Source organism: Engystomops pustulosus, chromosome 10 (genome assembly GCF_040894005.1).
Source record: "Engystomops pustulosus chromosome 10, aEngPut4.maternal, whole genome shotgun sequence".
Taxonomy (NCBI): Eukaryota; Metazoa; Chordata; class Amphibia; order Anura; family Leptodactylidae; genus Engystomops; species Engystomops pustulosus.
In genome coordinates this window covers 77,430,188-77,453,750 of record NC_092420.1, presented here as the reverse complement: position 1 = coordinate 77,453,750, position 23,563 = coordinate 77,430,188, and the positions used below count along the sequence as shown (strand labels likewise).

The window sequence follows — 23,563 nt, the reverse complement described above, 5'->3', positions numbered from 1 at the left end:
TGGTCCTGACTGTCCGAGACAAAGAGTCGCAGATATTGAATCATCTCCTGATTCATTCTCTCGGACTGACCATTAGACTCAGGATGAAACGCTGAGGAGAACGACAGATTAACTTCCAGTCTAGAACAAAATGCTCGCCAAAATTTGGAAACAAATTGTACGCCCCTATCAGACACAATATCATCTGGTATACCATGGAGGCGTACAATGTTCTGTATAAACAAATCAGCCAATTCTTCAGCTGAAGGTAACTTTTTTAATGGAACAAAGTGTCCCATCTTGGAGAAACGGTCCACTACCACCCAAATCACTGTATAGCCTTGAGATGCTGGCAGATCAGTGACAAAATCCATTGACACTTTAGACCATGGCCTGGTGGGAACTGGAAGCGGAAGAAGAGGCCCCTCAGGACGTCTCCTGGGAGTCTTTCCTCGCGCACAGACCTGACAGGCTTGGACAAATGCGTGCACATCATTAGTCATGTGAGGCCACCAGTAACTTCTCTTTAAGAGATCCAAGGTACTCCGCATTCCCGGATGACCTGCCAACACTGAGCAATGCGTCTCCTCCAACACTCTCAAACGACAAGAAAGAGGAACAAATAATTTGCCTTCCGGAAGGTCTTTGGGTGCAGATTTTTGTCCTGCTAAAATTTGAGAGGAGAGGTGGGAGGAGACAGCTGCCAACACAACACCTGGAGACAAAATATTACTGTCCGTAGTCGCTGGAAGCTCAGGAGTCCCGAAGCTACGGGACAAGGCATCAGCCTTCACATTTTTTGACCCAGGTCGGTAGGTGACCACAAAATTAAAGCGAGAGAAAAACAAGGCCCACCTAGCCTGACGTGAGTTCAAACGCTTAGCAGTATCCAAATATACTAAGTTCTTATGATCTGTGAGCACAGTTATCGGATGAAGAGCTCCTTCCAAAAAGTGTCGCCAGACTTCAAATGCCCACTTAATGGCAAGGAGCTCTCGATTACCAATATCATAATTCCTCTCACAAGAGGAAAACTTTCTAGAGAAATATGCACAGGGCCTAAGTCTGGTGAGAGTGGAGGACCCCTGAGACAACACTGCACCTACTCCTACCTCGGAGGCATCAACCTCCACAACAAACGGTAGAGAGAGGTCAGGTTGAACCAAAACTGGGGCTGACGAGAATGCCGCTTTTAAAGTTTCAAACGCTGAGCAAGCGGCAGGGGACCAGTTGTTTGGATCAGCACCCTTACGGGTTAGATCCGTGAGGGGTTTGGCGATCACAGAAAAGTTCTTTATAAAGTTCCGATAATAGTTAGCGAAACCTAAAAATCGTTGTAGGGCCTTAAGATTGGTAGGCCGAACCCAGTCCGTGAGCGCCTGAACCTTACTCGGATCCATCTGTACATCAGAGGGAGTCACAACATAACCTAAGAAGGAAACCTTCTGGACGCAAAAAACACACTTTTCCAGCTTAGCGAAGAGGTGGTTTTTGCGCAACCTGGTAAGTACTTGGCGGAGATGTTGCTGGTGAGAAACCATATCAGGAGAAAAAATCAAAATATCGTCTAGATACACCACCATAAACACACCGATGTAATCATGAAAAATGGAGTTCATAAAGCCTTGAAAAACCGCTGGGGCATTACTCAAACCAAAGGGCATAACCAGGTATTCAAAGTGCCCCAAAGGTGTATTAAATGCGGTTTTCCACTCATCCCCTTCTCGGACCCGAATCAGGTTATAAGCCCCTCTGAGATCTAATTTAGAGAAAACTTGGGCCCCAGAAACCTGATTTAAGAGATCCGGGATCAAGGGGAGGGGACCTGAGTTTTTTACCGTTATCTTATTTAATTCTCGATAGTCAATACACGGCCGTAAACCACCATCTTTTTTCTCAACAAAAAAGAACCCGGCCCCAGTGGGCGACTCAGAGGGACGAATATGTCCGATTGCCAAACTCTCATCAATATAACTCTTCAGTGCCTCCCGTTCTGGTACCGACAAGTTATATATACGACCCTTTGGCAATCTAGCATCAGGAAGAAGGTCAATTTTACAATCAAACTCCCTGTGAGGAGGAAGGACTTGGGACAAGGGTTTTGAAAACACATCTGAGTAGTCCGAGAGAAAACCTGGAAGACCCTGATCTTCCGTCACTACTGTACATAGTGAAACTCTGGTCAGGTGCTCCTTACAGAGAGGACCCCAATGAACCAGCTCCAGAGTTTCCCAATTAATTACCGGATTATGGATCCGGAGCCAGGGTAGACCAAGAATGACATTTTCAGACAGGTTTTCCATAACTAGAAAAGAACACCATTCTTCATGCATAGCTCCTACCATAAGCTTTATCTGCGGGGTTCGGAATTTGATCAACCCTGCCTGTAGAGGGGTCAAATCCGCACCCGACATCTGGATAGGAGTGGACAATGGAATCAATGACATGCAAAACTGAGAGACAAACTTATAATCGATTAAATTAGTCGCAGCACCTGAATCCAAAAAGGCGCGACCAGTGCAGGAAACAGACTGAAACTTAACCGTACAAGGTAAATACATTCTAGACACAATAGGGAGTACCTGAGCTCCTAAGCAGTCCCCCCGACTACTGCTTAGGAGCGGAAGTTTTCCTGCTGCTGCCTCTTGGAACAGGTGTTGATCTGATGATCAGGACTTCCACAGTAGAAACAAAGATGGCGTCTTATTCGATGTTGCTTCCGCTGTGCAGGAGAGATGCTATCCAGCTCCATGGATTCCAATTCTGGACTACCTGGAGACGGACTGGCCGCTGGCTGACAGTCCGAGGACACCCGAGGTGATCGCCTGGATCTTAGGCGACGATCAACTCGGATGACCAGAGTCATAGCATCACCTAATGTCTGAGGCTCGGCATAAGCTAAGACTAAGTCCTGTACTCTGTCTGACAGTCCGGACATAAATTGGTCTTTTAGGGCGCAGTCATTCCATTGAGAGTCAGTCACATACTGTCTGAACTGGGCACAATAATCTTCTGCTGTCCGTTTTCCCTGACACAGAGATCTAAGGTGGGAAACTGCAAGTGCTCGCCGGTCAGGTTCGTCATAAATCTGGCCTAAAGCAGAAAAAAAAGCGTCAAGAGAAGAACGGGATGGAGAGTCAGGTGGGAGAGAAAAAGCCCAATTTTGCGGATCCCCACGCAACAGGGAAATTACCACGCCCACCCTTTGAATCTCTGTGCCCGATGAACGAGGGCGTAAAGAAAAGTAAAGTTTACAGCCCTCCCGAAATGAAAAAAATTTCTTACGGTCACCAAAAAACACGTCAGGGAGAGGAACCTTAGGTTCAGGCGTGGGTGGCAGTGGATCCTGCGGTGATGTCTGCCGTGGAACCTGCATAGATTCCTGAATTTGGAGACGGGAAGCTAGATCCTGAACAAGCTGAGTTAGGGTCTGGACCTGAGCGACCACAGCTGACAAAGGCTCCATGGAAGGAGAGAATGTAGCAGGTCGGATACAGGATGCAGACCTATGTGTGGCCAGTGTTTCTGTTAGGATTGGTACACAAAAGACAGGGGATAGTGTGCCCTGAGCTTGCCCCAACCTCTGTCCCTTCCTATAGCCCCCCCACGCTAAACCGTGGGGCGACTACTTGAAGACTCGAAATATTCTGGGTAAGTGTGGGAAGGGGAACACAAACAGACTGACAAACATAAAACATAAAAGAATAGTAAACAAGCCGGAGTCACAACTAGAGGGTACGTCAAAAGCAGAATCAGTAAGCAAGAGTCAAAGTCCAAAACTAGCCGAGTTAGCAACAATATAGATACAGATACAGAGCAATACAAACTAGCAGCAACCAGGTGGAGAAAGGGATTTTCAAACACTGGCACTGGTGACTAGTGAAGCTGCAATTTATGCAGCCAGAACTCCACCTCCAGAACCTGATAGGTGCTGGACAGCATCTGGGAATTAACCCCTCATGGTGCAGAAACAACCAAGCACCAAGCAGAGGTTCAAAGTCCCAGCCACTCCTAGACAGCGCGAGATCTTAGCAGCCGCTGCCCAGGACGAGAGGTGGAGTTTGCGCGGATACGCGCCGGGGTTCGGAGAACGCTGCTGGTACCACCAGAAGAACCAGAAGTCCCAGCAATCTCCCTAGCGAACCTGACACCCATACTGATGCTCGGTTTGCACTGCAGGAGATTGTCTTGACCATGTCTACATGCCTAAATGCACTGAGTTGCCGCCATGTGATTGGCTGATTAGAAATTAAGTGTTAACGAGCAGTTGGACAGGTGTACCTAATAAAGTGGCCGGTGAGTGTATGTAATATTAGAGAAGCATAGCCTTCTATGGAGCAGTAGAGAAGCATAGCCTTCTATGGAGCAGTAGAGAAGCATAGCCTTCTATGGAGCAGTAGAGAAGCATAGCCTTCTATGGAGCAGTAGAGAAGCATAGCCTTCTATGTAGCAGTAGAGAAGCATAGCCTTCTATATAGCAGTAGAGAAGCATAACCTTCTATAAAGCAGTAGAGAAGCATAGCCTTCTATGTAGCAGTAGAGAAGCATAGCCTTCTATGTAGCAGTAGAGAAGCATAACTTTCTATAAAGCAGTAGAGAAGCATAGCCTTTTATGTAGCAGTAGAGAAGCATAGCCTTCTATGAAGCAGTAGAGAAGCATAGCCTTCTATGTAGCAGTAGAGAAGCATAGCCTTCTATGTAGCAGTAGAGAAGCATAGCCATCTATGGAGCAGTAAAGAAGCATAGCCTTCTATGTAGCAGTAGAGAAGCATAGCCATCTATGGAGCAGTAAAGAAGCATAGCCGTCTATGTAGCAGTAGAGAAGCATAGCCTTCTATGTAGCAGTAGAGAAGCATAGCCATCTATGGAGCAGTAAAGAAGCATAGCCGTCTATGTAGCAGTAGAGAAGCATAGCCTTCTATGTAGCAGTAGAGAAGCATAGCCTTCTATGTAGCAGTAGAGAAGCATAGCCTTCTATGTAGCAGTAGAGAAGCATAGCCTTCTATGTAGCAGTAGAGAAGCATAGCCTTCTATGGAGCAGTAGAGAAGCATAGCCTTCTATGTAGCAGTAGAGAAGCATAGCCTTCTATGTAGCAGTAGAGAAGCATAGCCTTCTATGTAGCAGTAGAGAAGCATAGCCTTCTATGAAGCAGTAGAGAAGCATAGCCTTTTATGTAGCAGTAGAGAAGCATAGCCTTCTATGTAGCAGTAGAGAAGCATAGCCATCTATGGAGCAGTAGAGAAGCATAGCCTTCTATGTAGCAGTAGAGAAGCATAGCCATCTATGGAGCAGTAGAGAAGCATAGCCTTCTATGAAGCAGTAGAGAAGCATAGCCTTCTATGTAGCAGTAGAGAAGCATAGCCTTCTATGTAGCAGTAGAGAAGCATAGCCATCTATGGAGCAGTAGAGAAGCATAGCCTTCTATGTAGCAGTAGAGAAGCATAGCCATCTATGGAGCAGTAAAGAAGCATAGCCGTCTATGTAGCAGTAGAGAAGCATAACCTTCTATGTAGCAGTAGAGAAGCATAGCCTTCTATGTAGCAGTAGAGAAGCATAGCCTTCTATGTAGCAGTAGAGAAGCATAGCCTTCTATGAGTACTGATGCATATAAACCAGAACTTGTTCCCTTCCCTAATATTACATTATGTTACAATGGACTGTAAGATGTTTCCTTTTTATTTTTAGAATTGTTCAATGTTAAAAGCTTCCATGCCGGGCACATCCGTGTGTATAATGTACACAGGGCAGTAATGGTGCGACTGAAAGAGGCGTCATTACTGTACCGAAAATAACAAAGTGAGGAAATATATTTATTTGAATTCAGTTTTTGTTATCTTTTCACTTCTGCCTCATAAATGGGAGTGAAAAGAGTTTTTAGGAAATATTAAAATCTGTAAAAGCTGTTCTGCTGTATAACAACAAGGTGACATGTTCTTTGTTGATGTCCTCAGACAACACTCACAAAAACACAGCAACTTGAAAACGCTGAAGTTTTGACTAATACAATGGGGGGGGGGGGCAGAAAGTTATTTTTGTTATTATGTTACCTTCCAGGGAACCAGAAAACAGTTTAAAGTACATCGATCACCACTTTAGCTGGCGTCATCCGGCTTGTTAGAAATCTTGCGCCGCTGTGTGAACTTGTCACTTGCGCAGCCGCACTGGTAACCGTACGGCTACGCAAGAGAAAAGAGCTGTGGCCGATGGGAGGGGTCATTAAAGGGAACCTGTCACCAGGAGACCCATTTTTAGCACTCCCCCAGTCCCCACAGAGCATAGTACATACACTGCCAAAGTGTTTTTGTATTAAAAAATAGGTTTTACAGAAAAAAAGATATGTTATATTGTACCTTTCATTAGCATCTGCTGTGTGACTAGGCAGTTGCCAAATGGGAGGGGCTGGAAAGGAGCAGTTCCCCCCCACCCTTGGGAAACAGCTTCTCCATGTGACCTTTTCAAATATATGAAAACACCCATCACTTGGCTTAACGACGCCCCCTGCTGCTCTACGGCCAATCCCGAGTGAGGGGAGTTATTCATATATTTGAAAAGGTCACATGTTTCCTAAGGGTGCGGGGGAACTGCTCCTTTCCAGCCCCTCCCAATTGGCAACTGCCTAGTCACACAGCAGATGCTAATGAAAGGTACAATATAACATATCTTTTTTTCTGTAAAACCAATTTTTAATACAAAAACACTTTGGCAGTGTATGTACTATGCTCTGTGGGGGCTGGGGGAGTGCTAAAAATGGGTCTCCTGGTGACAGGTTCCCTTTAATAATTAACTCTGGGGCGTGCATAAATTACTGAGCGGAGGAGCCTGAGTGCCTCATTTACATTACGTTATAAAGTTGTTTTTTCAGCGATTATGGTGCCTCAGATTTAGCTAAAAGAAGGGGAACCATTCCCTACAGGTAACGAGCAGTGCTTATAGCACAGTCTAAAGTGGTGATTGATATCCTTTAAAGGAAATCTTCCATCAAAATCCATCATGATAAACCCGGGACACTTACTCATAGATCCCGGCACCGTAACTCTGGTATCTTCTTATATTTATTATGCATGGCCTACTTCCTTTTCAAATCAACTTTTATAATTATGCTAATGAGTTACTAAAGGCTATAGTAGGAGTTTCCAGAGCCCCTTTAGTGCTCTGGCTTTACAGGCTGTTACATGCATTTAGTAATTGCACACAAGATATTAAAAAGCACCGTAAAAAAAATGTTACTTCTTGAATCTGAAAGCAGTTATTGCGTTTGACCTATGTAAAAATTTTCGGAAGCGCTGTATGTTTCGATGTCATATTGGCTCGTTTATGAGGCCAATACAGTTAAAGCATCAACATTATGATGGTGCCTGGTATGTCCTGGAGCATCCCTGACACCATTGTAGTCCTGCTGTTATACAGTGTTGAATAGTAGAACCCTTCCAATTTGGAAATATAGGCAGTCCCTGGGTTACATACAAGATAGGTTCCGTAGGTTTGTTCTTAAGTTGAATTTGTATGAAAGTCGAAACTGTATATTTTTGCCTCAGTGACAATTGGAGTTTCAACATTTTATGCTGTAATGGGACCAAGGATTATCAATAAAGCTTCATTACAGACACTTTACAGCTGATCATTGCAGTCTGGGACTATAGTAACATCCAAAGAGCTTCACCAGTAGTCACAGTAGGCAGAGAGGTCTGTCTGTAACTAGGGGTCGTCTGTAAGTCAGGTGTCCTTATGTAGGGGACCGCCTGTAAACATTAATACCTAACCTACATTCTGGTCTTGGAACTTCTTACTCCTGGTCTTGATCAGGATCTACCTTTACCTTTTTACCTCTGATTACATCTGATTCACAAGAATCCCTTATCATGAGAATCTAGACAGATACTGCAACCAATGCGACTTGATACCCAAAACACAACAACCATTTACCTCCATCTGTAGAGCAATTTTACTTTTTAAAATTTTATAAAAATGTTTTCAGATAGTCCTACATTTCCCATGGGATAGTGCCTAAGTTGCTGATCAATAGGGGTCTGAGTGATGAGATCCCTACAGATCACAAAAACGAGGGGTCCGAGTCGCTCCGTCAGACTAATGGAGCAGACGGCCGCGCTCACCTCTGTTTCCACCAGCTCCATAGAGAATAAATGAGCAGAACAGTAAAGCGCGGCCGTCTGCTTTTTTTACTATGATGGAGCGACGAGGCGTCCGACTGAGGTACATGGGAACCCAGCGGACCCCTCGTTTTCGTAACCCCCGTGGATGGGGGTCTAACTTTTTTTAGCTGGAAAACCCCTTTAATTTTTTCCTTCCATTGCTCCAATATGACAAATGAGGTTCTAATAAAATTTTGGGGAGTTTTTGGCATTTTTTGCATTATGCTTTTCATACATACGCACAAGTCAACTTCTCCGTATTTTCGCGTTCCCATTGATTCGGTTATTAAGCGATGTAGGAAAGTAACGGCCAAGGACTTCACTGGCTAAAGCTTCTTTGATCACTTCCAGACTTCTTTTTTGTGTTTCTACATCCACAGCAGTGACTTTCTCCAGTAACTCCCTTGACTAAGGTTAATTCATTGTATCGGTGATCTTATCCTATAAATACTCGGCCATTTCTTAGCTTGGCTGACGGCCTGGAAAGAAACCACCTTCCATCCTGCTTATGACGAACCTTCTTATGAACCTTCACACGCTCAGTCACTGTATTCTTTATGAATTTACTATGGGGAGTGAGACCAAGGACAGAGCCGTCTGATCAATAAACTATTTACCGCATCCGTCTGCCATTGTTTGCCCACGTGCCTACTAACACCACTTCTTATTTGCACTTCTACTTCGGCTGATGTGAACGTGGAGTAGCGGCATTACAATGAGCAAAACGAAAGGTCAAATGTGAGAAGGTTCAAGCTGTTCCTCCATTGCATCTGCTGATAGTCTTGCATTGCTATCAGTATTTCTATGCTTTGTGCATCACTGAGTTAATATCAGCGGGTGAAAAAATAGGGAGAAGCGCGGTATTATGCGGTATTACAATGCAGGGAATCAAAGTTTCCATCTGTGCTGTAGCAGGAAATGTTCTCTCAACTCCTTGTGTTATCCTTGGCAGGTTTTAACTATCTTTATGGAATTGCTAATGCCCAGTCCTAATTAGTTCTGCTTTTTGTACAGTAATTATGATACCATCATCGGTCAAAAGTACAATTATGCATAACATAAAAATTGGAATTCGATGTGCACAAAGGAGGTCTTTTTTATTATGGAAGTACAATAGGTTAGAAGTTATCGCAAACTTTACAGGCGTTTCCTTTGAACTGTAAATTTAATGTAATTTGTTTTGTGCAAAAAAAAATATTTTTGGGAAATAAATTAGTAAATCGTATAATCATTTTATTATATATTTCCCTGGATAGGTTGTAGTGTTACTTGTACAGGATCCGTATATATATACATATAGTTTTTTTACAGTGATTGTTGATACAATGCAAAATTCATCAATAAGAAAATAAGAAACCGGCCAACATACCAGCTCTAGGATATCTAACACTTGGTAGACAGCATTTAAAACCACCATACCTTAAGACTGATGCGATGGGATCTTATCTTTTATAAGCATAAAACAGAGGGATTTCATTTTTAAAATGATGCTAATAAGGCTCGGGCGCTCCTTGGGCTGACATCATTGCAGGTCCTTTATCCCCCTAACATTAGCAAACTGTGTGTGTATATATGTATATATATATATATATATATATATATATATATGGACACAGGTAAAATGATAAAGCTGATTTGTGGAGAAACAATTGTTAGCTAAAAGAAGGGTGTCAGTTAGTTAATAGGGCTCTATGGGAAACTACCACTAGCTGTATTGTGAAAAATGTGGTGACAGGTTCCTTTTAACCTAATTATGCATGCCTCCAGTGTGGATTAGACTCATTGGGGCACATTTACTAAGGGTCCGAACACTGCATTTTCATCGGGTTTCACTTTTTTTTCAGATTTGTCCTGAATTGCCCCGGGTTTTTGGCACACGCAATCGGATTGTAGCGCATTGGCGTCGGCTTGCATGCGACACAAATCGGGGGCGTGGGTGTCAGACAACCCGACTGATTCAGACAAACCACGGAATTTAAAAACCAAATTGGGGCAAATTTACTAAGGGTCCAAATCACGGTTTCCCGCCGGGTTTCCCAAATTTTTCTGATTTGTGCCGAATTGCCCTGGGATTGATCGAATTGTGGCGCATCGGCGCTGGCTTTCACACGACAGAAACCTGACGGATTCGGAAAAACCGCTGAATTTTTTCACTTTTTTTTCAGATTTGTCCTGAATTGCCCCGGGTTTTTGGCACACGCAATCGGATTGTAGCGCATTGGCGTCGGCTTGCATGCGACACAAATCGGGGGCGTGGATGTCAGACAACCCGACTGATTCAGACAAACCACGGAATTTAAAAACCAAATTGGGGCAAATTTACTAAGGGTCCAAATCACGGTTTCCCGCCGGGTTTCCCAAATTTTTCCGATTTGTGCCGAATTGCCCTGGGATTGATCGAATTGTGGCGCATCGGCGCTGGCTTTCACACGACAGAAACCTGACGGATTCGGAAAAACCGCTGAATTTTTAAAAAAAATTGTGGCGTAAGAATATCACTCACATACATCGGAACGAAGCAGGTGAACTCCGGCGGACTTCAGTGCACCACCGACACCTAGTGGACATCGGGCGCACGACCTTAGTGAATCCCGGCAGAACCCGAATCAGCATCGGAAAACGCGCCGCTGGATCGCAACTGGACCGAGTAAGTAAATCTGCCCCAAAGTGTCGCAAGATCAGCACTCACATGTACCGGGAAGAAGAAGGTGGACTCTGGCGGACCTCAGCAGGGAAAGCGACACATGCAGGAAATTGGACGCACAATCTTAGTGAATCGCGGCAGACCCAAATCCTCGGATCGGAGGTGTCAACGGGACAGGTAAGTAAATGTGCCCTATTCCCTGTCACACATGCCAGTGACTTCACAGAGTTCTTGGGCGCCCTTGCACATGTGCATTCAGTATCGGTAGCGGCTTCACTGACAAAAAGGCCTCGCACTACCATGCTGAGGCTTCCTGACAGCTTGTGATATCACTGGCCCTTGGGAAGGGGAATGGGAGGGTGGAACATTATCTAATGCACGCTGGAGGCATGCATAATTAGGCTACTAGGAGAGTTCTTAGCATCCTGTGGAGGTGCACGGGAGCACCTGAGGCTCATTAGCTTAATTGTTAAAGCGTTTTTTGAAGCTCTTTTTTATGCCTACACAAGATAAGATACTGCCTCTGCATGTCTACAGCAATCTGAAGGTATGTCTGATTTATAATACTGTCTATCTACCAATTATTAATATTCCTTTAACCCAATGTGACCAGTCCTAAACACTAGTTTGACTTTCAAGACAATCAGCTCTACTAATAAGCTGGTGTTAGTAACTAACCTACAAGGATACGTTGTCCAGAAAGCACAGTCTGAGACTCTCCAATTTGGGCTTCACATTGGAACACGTTTTGTAGGAACATGCCCTTCTGGAAAGATGACACTATTCACTGGTCTACCAGTTCCTGCACATTAAAAACTTTACACACATAGAGGGCAATGTTTTGTGCGCTGGCGTAGGATGCTAGCTACACCCCTCCTTTGGTGGTGGATACATCAAAAAGGCTTAGACCTCCATATATATTCACGGGGTGACTGGGCCACCAGGCAAAACTTGGCTCTGCCAGGTGTAGTTTTTTTTGTGTAAAAACCTGTGAACACACAGCGGTGAATGTTTTCAGGCTTTAGAGATTGCACAGGAACAAGGCAGGAACACCCACACCGGACTACTCTGCCGGAGGCTATGCCTCTTCACGCCTCCCCCCCCCCCTCCCATGGTATGGAGGTAGCGGTGTTTGCAAAAATGCTCCTGCAGTGTGTAAAACTGAACATAGAAGCACTGATACATCTCCCCCATAGTTCTCTTGTCTATCTTGTTAGAAACATTTTCATGTAGAAAAAAACCTTTTTTTATACAAGTAAGGAGTAGAGAATGAAACCGACCTTCTTCAGGCTTATACCCTTGTGGTGGAAATATTTGTACTACTTGTAGATATATGTGTAAAACTAAGACCTTTTCGTCTTGCAGCAATTATCATGAATTCAAACTTGTTGGTATGACTAATTGTAATAGTCAATATGTGGGGTACAATGTGTGGTAGTCAATGTGTGGTGTACAATATGCACACTTAAGAAAAGTATATGTAAGTGGTGCTAGTGAGACTGACAAACCGGGGTTGAAGAATTTATCTTCTTTATCCAGACACTTTCTCACTGTCGACAATGGAGACTTGTCCAGCCTAAGTGTTGTGGCGATAAAGAGAATAACTGCCCACAAAAAGGGGAGGAGGCAAGGGTTCAGAAGTTCCGTAATCGAGAAGTGCATTGGATTTTACAATAAGAAATCGGATATATTCCAAAAGCTAAATAATTGTACCGACACTATGGGGCTTATTTACTAAGGGTCCATCGGACACATTTCCGTCGGGTTTTCCGACTTTTAGGGGATCGCGCCGCCAGAACAGGCATTTAGAAGGGGATTGTGTCACATGCCATCAGATTTTGGTGCCTCGGTGGCGGCTTTCATGCGGCAGAAATCAGGGGCCGGGCCTTCTGACGATCCAACTGATTTGGATTGAGCGCAGGATTTAACATTTAAATTGTATCGCAAAGCAATGCACTTACATGCACCAGGAAGAAGAAGGTGAACTCCGGGGGAACTGACCTGGGAAGCGACACATGCAGGAAACCGGGCACTCGATCTTAGTGAATCGTGCCGGAGTCCATGATCGGCGGACAACGCATAGCGGGGATCATGACAAGAACGGGTAAGTTGTTTTTGCTCGTTGTGATTGCATGGGTTTCCTCCTGGTCCTCCAGTTTCCTCCCACACTACAAAACATATTGATAGATTGATTAGATTGTGAGCCCCATTGGGGATAGGGACTAATTTGGCAAGCACTGTGCAGTACTGCGTAATCTGTGTGTGCTATATAAATAAAGGAATTATTGTTACTATTATATAAGAGTGTTGCTTTTTTGGATGGTTAGATCATGACTAAGGACTGATATGTTTTTTTGGCCAAAACGGGTAGGTCTTTTTGACTATTTTTAAAATGGATACAAGCTTGTATTATGCACTTTAAATCTCTTCCGCAATTCTATTTTTAACTGAAATGAAATAAAGAAGTGCTATCGTTTTAACTTCACGAGTGCTGGATCATACTTCTATTTCCTTATTGCTTATACCGGAATTGGCAGGTTTTTCTTGGATATTGGGCATCGTTCACATGAACAGAGATTTTACATTTTTCTTTTTCTCACAAAAAAACTTTTTGGTGTAACAGGAAGCAGTGGACAAGAGCTGAAGGTGCACCCACTTTCTGCAGAAGTAATCTCAAGGCACCCAGTTTTGTTGCTTACCCTGCCCAAGGCACATGCAGCTTTACTACTATGGGTTATGTGCCAGTAATGCATTAGGTCATTAGACATTAGATCTGTGACATCTTCAGATTACACCTGCGATTGGTGCCAACGCCGATCTCAGGTGCTACTACTTGGGGTCGGGGTTTGTTACCCAAACCTGAACTCAACCAGGATTTTAAAATGATTTTATCGGGTACCCTCATCACTAGTTACGAGCAGAGAGAGTGAGGTAGAGGAAATAAGCTGTGCCCACCAGAAATGGGAACAAGCTGCAGATGTTAAATATGAGACTGCACTGATATCCAAGTTACTTCTGATACAAGACACCAAGACTTGATGTGAACGATTACGAAACTCCTTATTTTTACAATATCCTACCATTCTTGTTTGATACTCTGTGGCTGGAAGTAGCACTTTTTTTTGCAAACTAATTTCTTTTTTGCCCAAGAGACATGCAAAAAGGGATATTGGAACAAAACAAAAGAGAAAGAAATATTTATTTAATAAAAAGCCATAGAAGTGATGTCTGTGCAAAAGATTCATAGCCGCTAGCATGGGATTGAAAATGTTATCAAGCCGATATGACAGACATCATAACTCACCACAATACATGGAAACATAGTCTACAATATTGTACAAATCCTATAGTTATAAAGCAATTATTCTCTGACATTGTAATCAATGGACTGGTAATTTACTGTGAGTTTAAAGAAACATTTCTTTACAAAGACAACATCTTTCCCGGCGATGTCCCCCTTCAGTCTCCACCGAGAGGCAACGCTATAAATGTGTAATCCGGGGACAGCAGATTCTCTGGTGCAGTACATCAATATATGGCAGCCACATTGCTCCATCGTGAGCGGCACATCCACCGCTTCCCAGAAAGAGAACACTTTAATTTTCTGTTCCTTCTCAGTAAATGACAGTAAGAGCCACATTGTCAATAGAATAATGCGATTAGAAGGTGAATAATATATTGTAGTACATGTTGCTTGTGGCAGTGAAAAATGGTGACTATGAGCAATTCTTTTTGTTATAGTCAAGGAAAAGCTTTGCGAAAGAAATGTCTACAAGGGTTGCTCCCTCAACGATGTAAAATATACCATATATACTCGAGTATAAGCCTAGTTTTTCAGCACAAAAAAAAATGCGCTGAAAACCCAAACTCGGCTTATACTCAAGTAAAAAAAAATTTGTTCTTACCAGGTTTTGTAGTAAAATTAGGGGCCTTCGGCTTATGCTTGGGTCAGCTTATACTCGAGTATATATGGTATTTTGTATTTATATAAAAAAAAAACTTAAACCAAATTATGGGCATGTAACTAATTACTGACTACAATTGTAATAAGAATAAATAATTTGGTACTTAAAGAACAACTGTAAAAATAGCTCTTGGGATGTAGAACAACTTTGTTTATTATCTTTGTTACATATATAAAGCATTTTCTTTGTTATCTCAGTGCTGAAGCAGCTCCATCCCCTGCCCGTGCTGACAAGCCCTGTGAATACGGCTGATAAACAAATCTACGGACTCAAAGGAGGAGATAGGGTTACTGCTACCTGATTGCAGAGGAGGAGGTCATATGACAGAGCTCTCTCTGTGTATGTAGCCGAGCTGGATGTGCTGTGGATACAGATATCTCCCGCACCGAATGGTAGGTACAAGATCTCCCCTGTTCCCTATCAGTCCGTTTATCCCATTCTGTGATTCTACAAGACATTCTCTGGCTATGCATAATGCATAATACTAAGGTAAAATTTTTGTATGTTTAATTTCTAACTTTTTTTTTTACATCTTATGACTGAAGCATTTTACATAGTCACCTAGTATCTTTTCATCAATTTTATAACTCACTAGCATTTTCTGGTTTTAGCGCCCATATATGCTGCTTTTGTTCCCTTGTACTATCAATTTTTTGGCAATCTGGCAGGAAGTTAAGCAACTGCCATATTTGCAGAATTGGGTTTTTCGATCAACTCCATCCATTTGAGGCCCATCTGGTGCTCCGGTTACCCTAAAAAGAGTTATATGCAGCCTCCAATCTCACACTTTTCATTCGCGGCTGGGAGGTGCTGTTACATTCATGTCAGTCCTCAATTCAGTGCCTACAGAATGGAAATGATAACACGGATCAGGACCACCACCAGGGGTCCAGAGCTGGAGGTAAATACTTTTTGATATGTTACAGAGGGATCGCAGCAGCATTTTTCTTAATCTCAGACAACCGATTTAAAAGAAATACATTTTTACAAAATCATTTATTTGTTAAGGAATTTGCATAATGTTTCTATTTTTCATATTTCCAGCTACTCCAAAAGTCTTGTTTTTTTTTCTTCAGGCCTCTGAGCTCTTTATAGCTTCCTGCTCTATAGAGATCACTTTTTATCATCACAGAGAGGATTACCATGATAGGTAACATCAACTGTAGATAACACAGGATCCCCAATACGTCTTTTCCAGACCACAGATGCCTATGGTTCTACTGTAAAAGATCTTTCTAAATTCTGTTAACAACAACTGAAACAAGATGGCTGCCTTAATAATCAGGTCCTTCAAAGGATGATGTCATAATTTACTCCTGTGCAACCTGTGATGTCATTACTGCAGTACTTAAAAGGAAGACAGGGAATCAGGGAATTTAGTAAGGGATCTGTTCGACAATGTTAAGAAAATTTTGATAAAAGTTTAATTTGCAAACAATTTGCAACTATTTTGACCAAGACTTGGCAGAACTTGGCAGCTCCGAAAAATAATTTATGGCAAGAATTGCCAACAAATATGGGATTAATCTATGCTGTGGCTAGTAATTATGTGATTTTATGGAGGGGCAAAGACAGTGATAGTTACATTAAATTTATTGAGTGCTATTTGCCACGTCCTACACGTGGCGCATTTTGCTCCATTCCAATTTGGATTCAAATTTCCATGGAAAATGTCTTAATTTAGTATAAAATACGTGTTACAGTAGATTTCATTTCCATGATACATGGAATTATCTTCATGTGACATTTGAGAATCCCTGGCACAATTTAAATGCAATTTATTGCGGAACTAAATATCACTTCCTCGTCAGAATAAGAAAAAAAGGAGATAAATCATAAAAATCAAATGCAAGTCATACGGCTCCGGGTCACACTATACAAATAAAGACTCTCCCCATGAACCCGAGACTGTGGATCTGGTAACAATTCTGCTTTAGACACTTTCCCCAAGACATGAAGCTTGAGTTACAATACACGGCGGCGTTTTCTCTCGAGCACGTCTTGCACGATAGGTTACAAAAGAGTCACAGATAAGAATCTTAAGGATCAATCAATTGATCCCAGCATGACTGGATGTTAGAGAAACTAGAGACTGACAAAATATAAAAAACGGTGACATCTCGAAACATATCCTTTATAACGTGTATCTGGGGGACAAGTGAAGCTAAACTGCAGGATGCCTAAGGGCAGCATTAGGATGCGCGGGCAGCACTTAACTGGTTAAGTGAGGTCTGACACAGAAGCGACTCTTTGATCAGTATCAGGAGGGGCGCATTGTTCTGCGAAAGTGATTGTGACACAATTAGAACAGCTGGCAGATCGGCCTGCACCGAGCGCGGCGCTCATCGAGATGGGGTAATCCATCACTTCATGGCGACAACACAGTCCCATAGCCCCGGCATTTCCTTAATTGCTGCATCTCCAGAATTTGGGGGATTATTATACAACACTCTCAAAGTTTAGGCATTAATTCATTAAAATTTCACTGATATTACCAGTGACCAAATGACAAGACATTTCATATATAGATCAGGTTCTGAAGGTTAACCCCTTGCTGCCGAAGCCACTTTTCACCCCATTTTTTCAAATCTGCCCTGTGTCACTATAAGTGGTCATAACTTTGGAACGCGTTAACATATCCAAGTGATTTAGAAATTGTTTTCCTGAGACACTTTGTACTTCATGTTAATTGGAAAATGTTGGTGGTATGTTCTGCGTTAATTTATGAAAAAAATTTGGTTACATTTTTGGAAAACTTCTAGATTTTCAAATTCAAAACATTCTACTTTTTCAACACATCGGGGCTCATTTACGAAGGCATTTTTGTGCCATTTAACAGAGGATTTTGTCGCACGCGACACAAATCGGCATTTGGACTACGCGCAGGATTTAACATTTCGAATTGTGACGCAAAACACGCACTTACAAGCACCAGGAAGAAGAAGATGAACTCCGGCGGACCTCAGCGGGGAAGCGACGGATGCAGGAACTATGAGCTTTGTGAATCGCGCCGGACTTCATCTACGTCGGACCGTCCATATCGGAGATCGCGACATGATCGGGTAAGTAAATTTGCCCCATAGTTATAACAGCAAAAATTTGATAGATAAGATTTACCAAAAGTCAGCTTTATGTCGACATGTTTTTTTCATGTGTCCTCTTATTTTTTTGGGGGGGTTTTGAAATTTTGAAATATTACAGCCAGATCGTGCCAGGAGGCAAGGTCCTGCTTGCGGGGTACATTATACAGCTCCAGGGCACTGGCAGACCCGAGGGCTGCCACTGGAGGAAAGGACCTCCCACCATGCAGTACTATTTCGTCAAATATCAGAAAGGGGTTAAAGGGAAGGAGCCACCAGAAAAATTTTTCATGTTAAACATATTTTTTAAGAATTCTTGATGATCTTTTTAAAGGTAATGTAATCCTGCAATCTTCAGTCTGGCCACCTGGCTTAATAATAGACTGATCCCAAGAGACAGTATTACAGTCGAAGAGAACACATCTAAAAAAACACAATCATTACATCACTACAGACAATAGATGATGTCACAGCTTACCTCCTCCCCCTCCCTGTACAATGACCTCTATATAGATAACACTGACCCATCATTACATCACTACTGACAATAGATGATGTCACAGCTTATCTCCTCCCCCTCCCTGTACAATGACTTCTATATAGATAACACTGATCCATCATTACATCACTACTGGCAATAGATGATGTCACAGCTTATCTCCTCCCCCTCCCTATACAATGACCTCTATATAGATAACAGTGACCCATCATTACATCACTACTGGCAATAGATGATGTCACAGCTTATCTCCTCCCCCTCACTATACAATGACCTCTATATAGATAACAGTGACCCATCATTACATCACTACTGGCAATAGATGATGTCATGGTTTATCTCCTCCCCCTCCCTGTACAATGACCTCTATATAGATAACACTGACCCATCATTACATCACTACTGACAATAGATGATGTCACAGCTTATCTCCTCCCCCTCCCTGTACAATGACCTCTATATAGATAATACTGACCCATCATTATATCACTACTGACAATAGATGATGTCACAGCTTATCTCCACCCCCTCCCTGTACAATGACCTCTATATAGATAACACTGACCCATCATTACATCACTACTGACAATAGATGATGTCACAGCTAATCTCCTCCCCCTCCCTGTACAATGACCTCTATATAGATAACACTGACCCATCATTTCATCACTACTAACAATAGATAATGTCACAGCTTATCTCCTCCCCCCTGACCCATCATTACCTCACTACTGACAACAGATGATGTCACAGCTTATCTCCTCCCCCTCCCTGTACAATTACCTCTATATAGATAACACTTACCCATCATTACATCACTACTGACAGTAGATGATGTCACAGCTTATCTCCTCCCCTCCCTTTACAATGACCTCTATATAGATAACACTGACTCATCATTACATCACTACTGACAATAGATGATGTCACAGCTTATCTCCTCCCCCTCCCTGTACAATGACCTCTATATAGATAACACTGACCCATCATTACATCACTACTGACAATAGATGATGTCACAGCTTCTCTCCTCCCCCGCCCTGTACAATGACCTCTATATAGATAACACTGGCCCATCATTGCATCACTACTGACAATAGATGATGTCACAGCTTCTCTCCTCCCCCTCCCTGTACAATGACCTCTATATAGATAACACTGACCCATCATTACATCACTACTGACAATAGATGATGTCACAGCTTATCTCCGCCCCCTCCCTGTACAATGACCTCTATATAGATAACACTGACCCATCATTACATCACTACTGACAATAGATGATGTCACAGCTTATCTCCGCCCCCTCCCTGTACAATGACCTCTATATAGATAACACTGACCCATCATTACATCACTACTGACAATAGATGATGTCACAGCTTATCTCCTCCTCCTCCCTGTACATCACTATATAGATAACACCGACCAATCATTATATCACTATTGACAATATATGATGTCACAGCTTATCTCCTCCTCCCCACTTGTACAATGACCTCTATATAGATAACACTGACCCATCATTACATCACTCCTGACAATAGATGATGTCACAGCTTATCTCTTCCCCCTCCTGTACAATGACCTCTATATAGATAACACTGACCCATTATTACATCACTACTGACAATAGATGATGTCACAGCTTCTCTCCTCCCCCTCCCTGTACAATGACCTCTATATAGATAACACTGACCCATCATTACATCACTACTGACAATAGATGATGTCACAGCTTATCTCCTCCTCCTCCCTGTACAATGACCTCTATATAGATAACACTGACCCATTATTACATCACTACTGACAATAGATGATGTCACAGCTTATCTCCTCCCCCTCCCTGTACAATGACCTCTATATAGATATCACTGACCCATCATTACATCACTACTGACAATAGATGATGTCACAGCTTATCTCCTCCTCCTCCCTGTACAATGACCTCTATATAGATAACACTGACCCATCATTACATCACTACTGACAATAGATGATGTCACAGCTTATCACTCCCCCTCCCTTTACAATGACCTCTATATAGATACCACTGGCCCATCATTGCATCACTACTGACAATAGATGATGTCACAGCTTATCTCCTCCTCCTCCCTGTACAATGACCTCTATATAGATAACACTGACCCATCATTACATCACTACTGACAATAGATGATGTCCCAGCTTATCCCCTCCTCCCTGCATAATGACCTCTATATAGATAACACTGACCCATCATTACATCACTACTGATAATAGATAATGTCACAGCTTATCTCCTCCCCCCTGACCCATCATTACATCACTACTGACAACAGATGATGTCACAGCTTATCTCCTCCCCCTCCCTGTACAATGACCTCTATATAGATAACACTGACCCATCATTACATCACTACTGACAATAGATGATGTCACAGCTTATCTCCTCCCCCTCCCTGTACCTGTAACCTATGGCACTGGTGTCAGAGGTGGCACTCGGAGCCCTTTCTGTGGGCACTCAGGCCATCACCAGAGATGACTCCAGGTATCTTCCTGCAGTCCCAGACAGCCCAGGACTTGCTGTGCACAGAGCTATTTTAAAGTGACAGCTCTACCTGGGACTATTTTCTGCTTTATTGGTGTCCTCAGGGTGCTGGAATCAATGAAAACTGTGCCGGAGAAGGGAGTATTAATCACAAATTACATTTCTGTGTTGGCACATTGTGATAAATAAGCGGGTCTTTGTTGTAGTTTGGGCACTCGGTCTCTAAAAGGTTTGCCATCACTGTCCTAGTGAATTGGATCTCGAAACAACTACATCATAGACTTAGGCCTCCTGATGTAGCCATGTGGCGTGGAGATGGCATGAAGGAGAAATCGCGATCTGTAAGTCAGAGATTTGGGTGATGGACCAACCCCTAACATACGAGTCAGTAGGTGACTTTGGATTATATGTGTCTTTAGTTTTTCTTTCTTGCTTTCATCTAGGTGCAAAAAGCGAAAACTATTTTTAGGTTTTTTTTCTCTCACTCCATGAATTATAGAAAATGCCACTTCAAGGACAAAAAAGAAGCAGAATGTATCATGGAATGTAATCTTACCCCAATGCCAAACTGGCAGGTGATTATATCTCTACCAAAAAATAAATGATGGGTTCTATGATTTAAATAAGGTGTTTCTGTGATTTAAGCAAAATAAATAAAATATGGCTAATAAATTCATATATCATATTTGAGAAGTCTCGTATAAATCATAGAGTATTCACTCAACCGCTTGACAGGCAAATGATTGTGAGGCGTTAGAGTTGTCTGCCTGTGTCAGGAGTATGACTAAGTCAAACATTAGTTTTGACAGATGCCAAAGAGAGAAGATTGACAGTGAAACCTACCTTACAGCCCGTGTATATAGGGTGCACTTGTTTCATTTCGTTTTAGATCTTTTTGTAACAACTTTTTGAAAGTTATTTTTCACTATGGATGAGGTTTAAAAATAAAACAGAGATTGACATCATAGATTGATGACATAATTAAAAAAAACCTCTTTGATATTCCCTATTTTGGCGAAAAAATTTAATTTTTAGCTGCAGTACACCAGCTTGGCCACTATAAGTCGGATTGAGGTGACCCTGTAAAAATTCTGGCACTTTAGACTAAAAGAAATAATTGATAGAGGCTCTAAACCCTATGGTGCACATTACTTACCTGGTCCGGAGGAGCTCCCGAAAGTGCCACGATTCAATAAGATCGTGTGGCAATTTCCTGAATGTGTCGCTTCCCCGATCAGGTACGCCGGAGTTCACCATCTTCCTCCTGGGGAATGTAATTGCATGTCTTGCGACACAATTTTTAAGTTAAATCCCTTAGTTTGTCCGAATCCGCCGGATCGCCCGGTGGCCCGCCCCCCATTTGTGTCGCATGAAAGCCGGTGCGATTGCACCAAAATCCGATCGCGTGTGACACAATTGCCTTCTACATTTTACCTGTCCCAGTGGCGCAATCCTTGACGGAAATGCGGCTGCGGGACCCTTAGTAAATAAGCCTCTATGTGTTCTGATGACCTGACCTGAAATGAAGTTATTTGTAACAAAAATAACTCCTGGAAAAACCTGAAAAAAAATAGTTATTGAGGTCCATCTCCAGCTATGTAGCGCTGTTTCATGATTTAATATTATTCAGTGGACTTAAGAAAAATATCAGAACCCCAGACATATTCAGAACCCACCCAAAAAGCAAATAATGCACTAAAATTCATTTAGACCCCCTCCTTTATGCTCCATGTACCTGTACACCATGGGGTCTGTCATGGGTGTGTGCTGCAAAATGCTGGCACCAATCATGGGTGTTAACCATTTAAAGGCCACCAGCAAAACCACTGGAGGCATTTAAATTCCAGCAACGCATGGGTGCTGTGATCTTGGAGGGGATCATTGCTCACCTTGATCAGGGAGCCAAGATCAGCCACCATGACAGCCTGGAGTCTGTTTGAGGCTCCAGGCATTGTCATTTACGTAGAGTGGTGTTGCATTGTAACAGATCATCAGTAAAGCCACCATATACTGCAATACAGGAATGAACAGATCCCCTATGGTTAAAGTACCCTAGGGCAGGGATGGCGAACCTTTTAGAGCCTGAGTGCCCAAACTTCAACCAAAAGCCACTTATTTATTGCAAAGTGCCAGCAAAGCAATTTAAACAGTAATTTTTTTCTCCTTGTTCTTTGACAACTTTAAATCGTTTAGCCTCCTAAAGACACCAATGCAGTTGAAAGGAGGAGGGCAAATTCGTCTATCATTGTAGGAAGATTCTGTGGGAAGATTCTTTGAGTCCTGTCCGGTGAACTTCATTCTGGGGTGATGGCCTGGGTGCCCACACAGAGGGCTCCGAGTGCCGCCTCTGGCACCAGTGCCATAGGTTCGCCACCACTGCCCTAGGGTGTCAGCAAATACAGTAATAAGATAAATAAATACATTTAAAAACATAAAAATTGAAATCACCCTTTCTAGAACTGATATAAATATAAACACACAGGGGGTTATTTATCACACGCCGGCGCACAAGAGTTGGAGATTCTTATTGCTGATCACTTGACATAGATGAAGGGAGCGATTCATTCCGATGACATCTTCCTTATTCTAGTAATTTGCTTGCTCATGGGTTTGAGACTATTTATATGACTGCTCTGCATTTCCATGTATGACGCTAGAGTTGAACCGACCTGACAAATTCTACCATTTCCCTATATTATATGGAAAGCAAATGAG

At 42.6% G+C, this 23,563-nt stretch overlaps 1 long non-coding RNA gene across 1 annotated transcript in view; it reads left to right on the top strand.

Moving 5' to 3' along the window:
• LOC140104900 (uncharacterized) overlaps positions 1-23,563 on the top strand; it is a 56,321-nt gene that overhangs the window by 5,324 nt on the left and 27,434 nt on the right. Inside the window, exon 2 of the long non-coding RNA XR_011850445.1 lies at positions 14,937-15,131. This is a non-coding gene — a long non-coding RNA (uncharacterized lncRNA). The remainder of the gene's footprint in view (positions 1-14,936; positions 15,132-23,563) is intronic.